At 39.8% G+C, this 12,988-nt stretch overlaps 1 pseudogene; it reads left to right on the forward strand.

The window, feature by feature from the left end:
• The first annotated feature begins 4,902 nt into the window (after positions 1–4,902).
• On the forward strand, positions 4,903–5,706 carry LOC102822583 (annotated as a pseudogene).
• Positions 5,707–12,988: the final 7,282 nt, after the last annotated feature.

Below are 12,988 nucleotides of genomic sequence, written 5' to 3' on the forward strand. Positions count from 1 at the left end.
TCTAGCTTTGGGGCCAGTTAACTAAATCTTCTAGTCAAATTGGTTCTCTTCTCATCTCTAGGCTATTAAAATCCAAATCATACACAGCTATCAAGAATGTACCATCCTCCCAACATCACTGGGCCCCACTGACCAGTTGGCATCCTCCTTTCACTGTTGTTTCACAATCTAGAATAGGGTGAACTGAAATTGAGACCCTGTAGGTAGGACTATCCCATATCAGCAGGAAGTAGCCAGCATGACTTCATCATCCCACTCCCTAAAGCTTTAGGGTCTCATCTCTCTTGACAAGATAATACAGTAGGAGGCGAGAGAATGGAGAGCCTATGAGTTAGCAGAACATCAGAGATGGGCTTATTACAGCATAGAGACTCCTAGACAGAGCAGCACTTGAGGTCTATCTCACTGGCTTTCTGAGATAGATCTGCTCACCTATCAAGTGTACTTTCACTTTCTATTAAACTTGCTCCTTCACACATCTGTGTCCTGCATCACCAACACCTCGCCCAGATCTGTGACTCCTTGCTAGAAATCCAGGAGAATTCCCATTAGTAAGATAGTAACAATTATATAAGCTAGGGTAAAAACATTCTCCTACTTCCCTTTCCTCAGTATGTTTCCAAAAAGATTTCCTAAATGTCCGTTGTTGTTGTTTAGTGCTGTCGAGTCAATTCCGACCCATAGCAACCCTGTATAGGGTTTCCACGGAGCCATTGTGACCTTGCAGTTCATATGACTTTGCAGTCTGACATTAGCCTATAGCGCCACACCAGGACTCCGCTAATTAGCTTCAGTTAGCAAAAAAATACCAAGTTGTGGTTCAAATGTTGCATGCTTTAATGAATGATCCTTTTTCTAATCCCAATTTAAACATAACACCAAGTTGCTCTTGTTGTTGTTAAGTGTCATTGAGTCGGTTCCGACCCATAGCAACCCTGTATATGGTTTCCAAGAGTGGCTGGTGGATTTGAACTGCTAACCTCAAAAACCATAGCTGAATTAAGAGCATCAAGCATAGGCAATTCAATTGCTGTTACTAGCAATGTTGACAGAAGTGGGGTGGGGATAATTATAGTAAAGGCAGAAGGAAATAGAAATGAACAAGTAACCAGGACTGTACTGTCTGTCTGACTGGTAAAACATACATAGCTTTACCCATGGAGTGTTTTTCTGCTTGCTTTTATGTTTGTTTGATTTGTTCTTTTAAAGATTTCATCTTGATTTTTACAGTGGGAGGAAACCTTTTACATTGATGGTCTTGCTGTTTTTGTGTTGCCTGCAAGGGTCTCATTTGAATACCTTAATTTTGCAGAATGATTTCACTTAAAAACCCAGCAAATGGCCTAACATAGAATTGTAGATTTACATGTACTGAGTATTTTCATTTGTGCCTTCATTGCTGTTGTTGTTGTTAAGTACTGTCAAGTTGATTCTGACTTACAGGAACCCTGTATAAGGCTTCCAAGGTCATGAACCTTTGTGGGAGCAGCCTTCATTGTTGTTGTTAAGTGTCATAGAGTCCGTTCTGAATCGTAACAACCCTGTATAGGGTTTCCAGAGGAGTGGCTGGTGAGTTTGAACCACCAACCTTGTGATTCAAACTGACCTTGAGGTCAAGTGCTTATCCTACAGTACCACACCAGGACTCCATTAGAGACACTTAAAGATGTGAACCAGATTAAAACAGAGTCTTTTAGCAAGAGATTCAATGGCCTGAGCAGTCAGTTTCCCATGTCAGACTCAGACTTTTTATTTTTGGCTGCAGCTTTTAATAAAGCAAATTGAAAATATCAAAATAAAACAAACCTTCATAGAATCAAAGTGTGTTGAAATAGTTTTCTATATTTCTTTAATATTTTTTAGTAAAGAAACATAAACTTTCCATCCCCTGCCGTCCACCCCCTACGCTTCCATTCTCTGGTTTCAGGCTCTGGCCTTGTGACTAGTCCACATTTTTCTTGTTCTTTGCTGGTGCATGTCCTTGTCTACCCGTTTTGCAAATCCCAGCACTGCTGATGAATAAACATCATCCTGTCTGTGTCCCACATACACTTTGGAAACAATGTTCAGCTTCAAAGTTTTCAGAATTGCCCAGTCTGGTTTTGTTAACAACATTAGTGGGACCACATTGTCAGGGGTGAGGGGCGAGACAATGTTGCATCCTTACTTCATCAAGGACAAGGAGCTCTGTCTCCAGCTGTACAAACAGCACAGGAAATGGATTTTTTCTCTGTGTTATTTTTCGCCTATTAAAATTATGCAAGCCCAGCAAATACAACAATTGCTTTGTTAAGTCTCCGAAATGTCTAACCATTCACTTCCCAAACAAGGAGGCTGCGGTGTGTTTGATGCTGAGGATTGTTAATCCCAAATGTGGAGAACTAATAAAATAATCAAAAAAGCCCCCAGAAGTGTTTATAAATTTCAATTATCTCTTGCTCTCTATCCCAGGATTGGACTCGGCAGGATTGGGTCGCCTTCAAGTAGTACTTGAGTCAGGGCTGTATTTTCTCTTCCTCAGGCCCCTAGTCACCAACACTTCTTCTTTGTCACTGAATCGCCTTAGCAGGGCTGGTGTTTGGAGGTGCTCAGGGCCAGAAAAGACAAAGCAGGCCTGCTTCACAAAGGCGAGGGAGCCAAAGAAAGCAAAATTGAATCTCTAGCACCCTGCTCCTGAGTAAACAAACAAAACTAATGGGTCTGCCATTTCTCCTCCCATCCAATTACTGGGCTCCAGAAGAGAGAAAGTGGTAACATCAGCTCACACAAATTCTAATACTCTTAATCCCTTCCATACATATAAACCTCACAGCCAGTACATGACTTCATCTCCAAAGCCACCCAGGCAGACAGTGTGGAGGAATGGGCTCACCAGCTACAGACACCTGTCTCCTTCAAGTTTTAATCAGCTAATGAGGGATATGCAAATGAAGCTTATGGGATTATGGTTTGTCCAACAGCAGTTCGCTGCAGTGATAGAGAACTAATACAGGTGTTAGTAAACGGGTTATTAGGCCTGGCCTAATTTAGGCCTATTCATGCTGTGCTTACACTCTTAGCCTTACCATTTGGCCTCCTATTGGGGGGCCAGCAGGAGCCATCATTAGGCCTGCGGTAGGTCTGGCATGAATGCCTAGCTGAAAGATATGAAGTTAATAAATCCAGACATTGGGTGTTTAGGCATACACAGCAACATAAGAGTCACTTCATGGTAGGGTTTCACTCTTTCTCTCTCCCCCCACAGGGAGATAGAAGGGCCTGAGAAACTGCTGTGAAGTAATGAGGGAACATTTTATTCAACATTATTCACCACTTAATGCTGCCTTTCCAAAATCCATCAGGCAAAGACAATCTGGAATTGCACCTAATTCCTCTTCTGTGTGTGTGTGACTCAAGGCTATTCCATGAGGGTTCTCACCTACAGAGGGTGAACCCTGTGCAGTGCATCTGAGGAACCTAACAGCTAAAGGGGGGTGTCTGAGAGAGGTCCATGGGCTTCAATTTACTTGGTGAGGTAACTACCAGATAGGGTTGGGTCCAACCTCTGCTAACCCAAAGCCCAATACAAGTCCACAGTCCTTCTCTGTAATTCCAAAATCCCAAAAAGCTCAGAAAATCAGTTTGTTGTTTTGCTTTCATAATAATTTTGTAGGAAATTATAGCAGGAAGTGACATGAAGCTGCTTATAATCTTTATACCCCATTTATACACATTTTGTCACAGACGTATACTAATATATGATCATTCTCTGTTGTTGGTTTTTTTTTTTTTCTATTTGAATTTTGAAACATATCTCTGGTTCAAGAATTTCAGAAAATGAACTGCGGAAGTGAATAACCAGTTCATCTAGAGGCAACCAAGTACTAAGCAACAGTCTTACCCCAAACTATTTCATAAACCTCTATCAAAAAGATAGATCATTTTCCAGAGATTAGGATATTGGTGGCCCTGATTTACTTGATACACTTGAACCAAAAAGTAACATATCCCAACACCTTGAATACAGACGTATCCAATAAAGAACTTTCAAAAATGTAACGCCACTCTGGTTGCTAAATGTTTTGTGGAAAATAATTATTTTTTATAAGACTAGATTATTTGTTAGCATCCAATGCATTTATTACTGTTAATTTTAAATGGATTAATAAATCAGCATTAAATTGTTTTTTCAGTTTTAATTTTTAATACTGCAGATGTCAACACATAAGTAACATAAAGAAACGCCTTTTGCATTCTCAATAATCTTTAAGAGTGTACAGGGTTCCTGAGACCAAAAAGTTTAAGAAACCCTGGTCTAACAAGATATGTAAGTTTTGTTTTAAAAAATGAGTTAGGGTTTGCTTGTTAAAGATGATGGGCTGCTAACCACAAAGTTGGCAGTTCAACCCTGCCAGCTGCTCTGATGGAGAAAAATGAGGCTGTCAGCTCCCGTAAAGATTGATAGCTTCAGAAACCCTATGTGAGTCACTATAAGTCAGAATCAACTCTATGGATGCGAGTTTGGGGTTTGTTCAAAATGAACAAAGAAAGAGAAACCAACACAGGCTCTGTAAAGTCAAAATAGCATGTACTTGCATTCTGTGAACATACAGCTCATCTTTTTATTGTGGGCCAGGAAGGGAGCAAGGAGAAAGGACTGCTGAGAATCTGCAAATGAAGACAGAACACTTGTTTGTGTACCTAGAAATTGATATCTGTTGGGCATGTGGGAGCCACAGGAGATCTTTAAGCAGGATCATAATATATGCACAACTTAGAAAGTTCACTCTACCCCTGAGACCTGTAGTTATATTTATCCAGAGCCCAAATCCAGGAGTTCTCCTATGTTGGCACTGTGTTTTAAAAAGTTTGGGCCACGCAAGCAACTCCTCTTTTTTGTGCTTCTTGGACTCTGTTTGCAGCATGCCCTCCAAATGCTCGTCTTCACTACCGCCTCAGACAAAGAAACCTCAGCTGCTGGAGACTTCAGCCTCTCTGAATTTGCCAAAGGGAGAAAAAGTAGCAGGAAGCAATTGAACATATTGATGAAGTACAAAATTATACAGACAGACTTATGAACAAGCCAGTGAGGAGATTTTGAAAGTAGAACAGAAATACAACAAACTCTGTGAACCATTCTTTCAGAATAAGTCAGAATTGATAGCCAAAATCCCAAACTTTCGGGTAACATTTGTGAACCATACACAAGTGTCTACGTAACTTGGGGAGAAGAATGAAGAGGCATTGCTTTATTTGACCAGAGTTGAAGTGACAGAATTTGAAGATATTAAATCAAGTTACAGAATAGATTTTCATTTTGATGAAAATCCTTACTTCAAAAATAAAGTTCTCTCCAAAGAATTTCATCTGAATGAGCATGGCGATCCATCCTCAAAATCAACAGAAATCAAATGGAAATCTGAAAAAGACTTGATTAAATGCTCAAGCCAAACATAGAATAAAGGCAGCAGGAAGAGGCAGATGGAAGAACCAGAGAGCCTTTTCACCTGGCTTACTGATTGTTCAAATGAGTTAGGAAAGGTCATCAAAGATGATATCTGGCCAAACCCATTACAGTACTATTTGGTTCCTGATATGGATGATGAAGAAGGGGAAGATGAAGATGATGATGTTGAAGAAGGTTTGGAAGATATTGACAAAGAAGGGGAAGAAGATGAAGATGATGAGGGAGACAAGAATGAAAGAGATGACTTACAAGAACACTGATGGATTCCAACATTTTAAAAAATATTCTTCAATCCCTGGGAGGAGCAAGTTGCAGTGGAGTTTTTTCTCTCTTTCTTTTCTCTTTTCACTCTTGTGCTCAGTCGCCCTGCTATTGAGGTCTCTTTTCTCTCCTCTACACCATTGTTCTCAACTTATTTTGGGGGGAAATATCTTGAGCAAACACAGTGGGGAAAGAATCTCTATGCCTTTCTGTTCCCAAATTAATGTTTACCCATTCCTGTCTCAACAAAAACTATAGACTCAGGGTGGAGCTTGATGGCAGGTATGATGGAGGTGCAGTGAGGTTTGCCATCAGCCATATCACAGAATACCAGGCAAAGCAGATCCAGGGCAGAATTCCAAAACTCAGAACCACAGAGATAGGAATATTTTAAAAGTTTGAAGGCTTATAGCTAGTGGAACTTGAAGCTGAAGTAAGAAATCACGTACTTTCGAATCTGCCAGGCTTGGAGGCCTGGAGCCTACATCTTGAGTGAGACCAAATGGCAAGACCAAGCGGGGGATCAGAAACACCACAGAAAAATGCTGAGGCAACCTTAGAGCAAAGGTGGATGATACACTTTGTCGATTTTGCTTTGTTCTGATTTTATTGTTTTTTGGAGGGGTATCTGGTCATTGCCCCCCCCAACTGTTTGTGCACCTCCATTCTGGTGACCGAGGGGGGCCTGAGTGAGTGGACCCCCCCACCCTCACCACTAGTGGGTTCTTCTGCCACGCATGCACAGAGATTCTTAGCTCAAAAGCAGGCCCTGAACAGTTTTTGTGTGTTTTTTTTTTAATATGGGAAAGGCCAGGACAGGGTTGTAGAAAGGCCAGGAAAAGGCTGTAGAGTTTAAAAACAAACTAGGCTGAAAATTAAATTAAAGCCTGAGGTATAGCATAACACCCAACAGTGGCATCTTGAAATCTCTCAGACAGCTTTGAAAGCAAGAAGCTGAAGAGAGGATATTAAAGTCATACTCATATTAGGCTACAGAATTTTTTTCTTCTTCTCTACCTCCTCTTCCTTTTCTGTGATTATAGATCGCAGTATTCAGTCTAGTTTTGTTTTGTTGCTGTTGTTGTTTTCTTGTTTTTTTTCTTTTTGCTGGTGCTGTTTTGCTGTTTTATGATCCTCTTTCTACCTTTGGGGGACCCTTTCTCTCCTTTACTTCCCAAGAAGAGTCAACAACTGCTGTCATATAGTCAAGCTATAATCACATTCTATAACACACCAAAATCCAGGCAAGAACCAATACCAACTACCATATACCAGGGAAACAGACAACACCTGTGAAAGTTACTCTGAGTTAAGCTATAAGAAGAGTGAAAATGGAAGCCCACATCCTGATCACATCTTCCTGGAAGTAACCAGAAAACATAAAAAATACCAAAACACATACTCAAGTATTAAGATGACAGATAAACACTAAACATGTCCAAGAAGCAAAAGCAAATGACCATATCAGCATGTGTCTAGAAACAAGATAAAATGTATGAAACAAATGACCTAGAGGTAGACCTGGACTTCATTCTGGAAGGAGGGCAGGCCTTGTAAATGCCTGAGAAGGAATTCAGAAAAATGATTATAAAATATTTCAAAACACTTTACAATGGAGTTGAGAAAAATAAGGAAGAAGTCAGGAAAGCGTAACAGGAACAATCAAATAAGATAGATACATCATTAGAAACAATTCAAAACCTACAGAAAGAGGTCCATATGATCAATAATAGAATATCAGAAATAGACACTGCTCTGAAAGGGCAAAGGAGTAGAATAGAAGAGATGGAAGGCAGAACCAATGAACTTGAAGACAAATCTCTCAATACCACTAAGATAGAAGAGCAAACAGAAAAAAAGGATTAAAAAATCTGAAGAAGGTTTAAGATTCATGTTGGACAACATGAAGAGTAATAACTTATGAATTATTGGCATTTCATAACAAGAAGAATCACACAAGTCCACAGAAGAAATAGTTGAAGAACTTCTGGAAGAAAATTTCTCTAACATCCTGAAAAGTGAAAAGATAACATTCAAGAAGCTCAACGAACCCCAGGAAGGATAGACCCCCAAAGAAATCATTGAGACATATCGTAATCAAGTTCTCCAAAATCAAAGATAAGGAGACACTCCTGAAAGCAGCTAGGGAAAACAGAAGTGTTACATACAAAGGCAAGCAATTCAGATTAAGCTCGGATCTCTCAGCAGACACCATGCAAGCAAGAAGGCAATGGGGAGACATATATAAAACTCTGAAAGAAAAAAAACTGCCAACCAAGAATCCTTTACCCAGCAAAGCTGTCAATCAAATATGAAGGGATAATCAAAATATTCCAGGATAAACAGAAGCAAGGGATTTTGCAAAGCTAATCCTGCCCTACAAAATATCCTAAAAGGAGTTCTGTGGACTGAGAATCAACAAGAGCAGACAACAACCAGAGATTGGCATACGTGGCAGCACCTCCCAGGATTAAATCGACAGAAGGAAGAGTTGAGAACAGAACAAAACTATAAGAACAAACTCAGAGAATCTGGGAGATCAGTCTATGATCAAAACAATTACAATGTAAAGAAAGTAAACACATAGGAACAGAGATCCAGATGATGAGAAGGTCAGGTAGATTACAGGATAAAATTGTTGTTATTGTTGTCAGGTGCCATCGAGTCAGAACCGACTCATAGCGACCCCATGCACAGCAGAATGAAACAATGTCCAATCCTGGGCCAACCTCACTACCGCTGCCACACTTGATGACATCAATGATGCCACCTGGCTGATCCATCTCGTTAGGGGTCTTCCTCTTTTTCTCTGACTCGCCACCTTACCCAGAATGACATCCTTCTCCAGTGACTGTTTCCTCTGGACAATATGTCCAAAGTAGGAGAGACGAAGCTTAGCCATCCTGGCCTCCAAGGAGCACTCAGGATAAAATAGACTGTACTTAATGGAGAGAAAAGTTAACAGACTATAAGGCAACCTCAAAGAAAATTAACACTTTACAACATACCAAAAAAATGAAAATCCAAGAAGAATATGTAAACCTTAAAACTGTGAGGAAACTCACAAAAACAATGGACTCAGCACAGCACCATGCTCTGTGGGAAAAAGAAAACCTTCTGCTCCCTTGGCCCTGCTGGAAGCTGGAGGGTGCTTGGCCCCTGTGTAGTAGTACATAGAACTCCAGCTTTTTTCTTCCTTTTTCTGTATATTCGGCTTGAAGATTATACTGTGTTTCTATGTGAATATGGATAGATAGCATTTACCAACATATATCTGTCTGCTTTCTCTTGTTTAAAAAATGAAAAACAAAAAGTTTGGAATTTGAAAGCTAGCTTATCTCAGGACCCACTATCTCCTTTTGTTTTATGTTCCCTTTGATTCACACATTTATGGTGCCTCTTTGGTTATTATGGTCATCAATGTTGAGAACCCTTGCAAAAGTTGGCAAAGTTCTCCTCAGGGAATGCGCCTCTTTTGGTTGGGGGAAACAAATATAGTTGATTGTGACTTAGAGTCGAACTATGTTCCCTAAGGTTTTCCATGGCTATAGTCCACCAGGCCTTTATTTTACAGAAGCTCTGGGTGGAATTAAGCCTCTAACCTCTCAGTTAACAGTTATGCATGATATCCATTCACATCACCAGGAACTAAGGATACATCAGAGCCTCTGTGTGAGTCCTCTTGGCCTGTGGGCCTTTGAAATGCAAGTGACCTTTGGCACAAACAGAAAGAAAAGAAGTGGGGTTTATATAATAATAAAAACAGACTTATTATTGTTAGGTGTCTGAATCAGTTCCGACTCAAAGTAACCCTAAGCACAACAGAACAAAACACTGACTAGTCCTGTGCCACCCTCACAATTGTTGTTAGGTTTAAGTCCATTGTTACTGCCACTGTGTCAGTGCATCACATTGAAGGCCTTCCTCTTTTTCACTGACCCTCCACTGTACCAATTATGATGTTCTTTTCTATGGACTGATCCCTCCTGACGAGATGTCTAAAGAATGAGAGACAAAGTCTCACCATCCTGGCTTCTTAGGAGCAGTCTGGCTGTACTTCTTCCAACATAGATTTGTTTGTTGTTCTAGCAATCCATAGTACTTTCAATATTTTTCTCCAAGACCACAGTTCAAATGTACCAATTCTTCCATGGTTTTTCTTATTCCCTTGTCCAATGTTCACATGCACATGAGGTGATTGAAAATACCCTGGTCAGGTGCACCTTAGTCCTCAAAGTGGCATCTTTGTTCTTTGACATTTTAAAGAGGTCTTTTCAGCATATTTGTCATGGGCATCATTTGATTTCTTGACTGCTGCTTCCATGAGTGTTGATTATAAAATATAAATAAAAGAAAAAGCAGATTGAGAGAGTTTTAAAACTCTCTTATCAATGAGAAGAAACCATTATATGTTATGATTTGATTTTCCACAAATGATCTTTTCTGGAACTAGCAAATTTACATACCCATTATCATTAAATGGTATTCCTTATCCTTCTGGGACAACCTTATAATGTTGTTGCTGTTAAGTACTGTCAAGTCAGTTATGACTCATAGCGACCCTGTATAAAGTTTGCCAGGTTTTAAATCTTTGAGGAGCAGAAAGCCTCATCTTTCTCCAGAGGAGCGAATGGTGGGCTTACCCAACCCTGTGATTTGATTCAGTGGTTATCCCATGAAGCGTCCATGCTTCCTTATGATAGGTTGGATTATTTCCCCCAAGAGTATCGCGATAACTGTAAATGAAAAAAGCCTAAATTAAACAGAAAAAGGAGAAAGAAATCACTTTGAATCTCCCACTCACACACAGTTTTAATTATTTTTATATGATCTCTTTCAGTCCTGGTCCACAAATATACAACTTAATTACATAGTTGTTGTCATAGCATAGAAATCATTTTATATTCTGCCTTTTTCATTAAAGCAGGAGAAAATTGAACATTACTGAGTTTTGCTCATATCTGTTCACGATAGACATCGTTCCATACTTTATTAATTCTTACAGTTACCTAATAAAGTAAGTGTTATCCCCAACTTTCCAGAAAGGCTAAGTCATTTAAGGGGTGAGACTAATATTAATTGGTTATCAATTAAACACAGCTTATGAACAAACAGGAAGGATTATACCAGCTAGAAAATCTTTCCTCTTTTCATGATACTTTTTTCCATGTTTCACCATCTCCATTGTTAAAAACTGTATTGGCCTTACAGTATTCTAATAGATTAAAAACTTCTTGAAGGCAGGCACTGGGTGTTGCTCATCTTTATCCTTGGCATCTAGCACAGTGTCTGACAGTCAGAGGTGTGTACTAAATGTTGGTTGAATCATTACAGCTCCAGCAGCCACCTTTTCTTAGAACTATAAAGAGTTCAGAGCTTCTTTTCTGAACTTGTTGCTTATTTTATTTGATGAAATGAGATTGAATGTCTACTACCTAGTGGCATGTGCTTAGGTATCTGGGAGGGGGGGCGGAGTTAAAAACCAAAAGTTAGCTTCTCCTGCCCAGCAGGAGTTCATATTCTAGCAGAAAAGCAGGCAGGATGCTGTGTAGGATGGGTACAGTGAAGGTACACAGATACAGGGAGCAAGAGAAGTAGAGAGCAGGCACTAACCTGGTCCAGGGTTATGGAATCATCTGGGATGGCTTTCCAGCAGAGGAACTTTTGTTTCATCCTCTACAAGTATAACCTTAAACCCTGTGTAACCTGGTGGTGCTGGCAAAAAATACTGAATATACCATGGACTGCCACAAGAAAGAAAAAAATCTGACTTGGAGGAAGTACAGCCAGAATGCTACTTAAAAGCGAGGATAGTATGACTTCCTCTCACTTAGTTTGGATATGTCATCATAAAGAGCCAATCCCTGGAGAAGGACACTCTCTTAGTTTCCTAGTGATGCTTTAACAGAAATACCACAAGTGGTGACTTTTAACAACCACAGATTTGTTCTCTTACAGTTTAGTAAACTAGAAGTTCAAATTCAGAGCAACATTCTTTGGAGATTTTGTGTCTTGGCATCAATCTTTCTCTGGATCTAGGAGCTTCACAATGCAGTGACCCCAGGTTCAAAGGACACACTCCACTCACAGTTTTTCTTTGTTGGTGGTAGTAATTCCATCTGAGTTCAGCTTCCTTCTTTCTCTTTTTATATCTCAAAAGAGATTGACTCCAGATACAACCCAATCCTGTAGATTGCATCCGACCTCATTAACATCCTAGAAGTGAGGATTTACAACACAGAGGATAATTTTTATCAAATTAAGATTTATTACATCAATCATGTCATGTATTATATTGGATCATATCATGTATTGGATCTCATCAAGGATTCTCAGTGGTCCAGCCAAGTTGACACAAAACCTTAACTATTAGACATCATGCTGGGTAAAGTAAAGGGTCAGCTAAAAAGAGGAAGACCTTCAATGAGATGGTTTGGCCCAATGCCTACAACAGTTGGCTGAACTATATCAATGAATGTGAGCCTGGTACAGGGCCTGGCAATATTTTGTTCTCTTGAACATAAGGTCTCTGTGAGTTGGAACTGACTTGAGAGCATCTAACAACAGGTCTTCTTTCTAGGATGTGTACTTGATGGCAAAAGGCTTAAAATGAGGATCCCGTGGAGTTGAGGACTAAGATTTGGGCTTGTCCTTGCTATTGTATTTGATTCTATCTTAGGAGTCCTTGAATGGTGTCAACTGTTAGTACACTCAGCTATTAGACAAAAGGGTGGAGGTTTAAACCCACCCAGATGTGCCTCATAAAAAAAAGGCTGGCAGTCTACTTCCCAAATAATCAGCCATTGAAAACCCTACAGAGCACACGTGTGCTCTAACAAACATAAGGTCACCCTGAGTTGGAGCTAACTTGATGGCAACTAGTTTGGTTTGGGTTGATTCCTCTCATACATTGGGTATAGGATTCACATTTTTGCTTCTGTATATCATGTTATTTAAATTCATGAAGGCATCTTAGTTTAAAAGCATTTGCATATCATTGCTGGCATCAGATGGAGCTAGACTCAAACAGAGAATACCAGAAAGATGTTTACCTGTGCTTGATTGACTATGCTAAGACTTTTGATTATGTGGATCATGGCAAGCTATTGATAACATTGCAGAGAATGAGTCCTCTGGAACACTTAATTATGTTCATGTGGTACATGTACATAGATCAAGAGGCAGTTGTTTGATCAGAACAAGGGAACACTGAATGGTTTAAAATTAGGAAAGGTGTGCTCAATGTTGTATTCTTTCACTATACTTATTCAGTCTGTTTGT

The sequence above is a fragment of the Chrysochloris asiatica genome, unplaced genomic scaffold (assembly GCF_000296735.1).
Source record: "Chrysochloris asiatica unplaced genomic scaffold, ChrAsi1.0 scaffold00083, whole genome shotgun sequence".
In the NCBI taxonomy this organism is placed as follows: Eukaryota; Metazoa; Chordata; class Mammalia; order Afrosoricida; family Chrysochloridae; genus Chrysochloris; species Chrysochloris asiatica.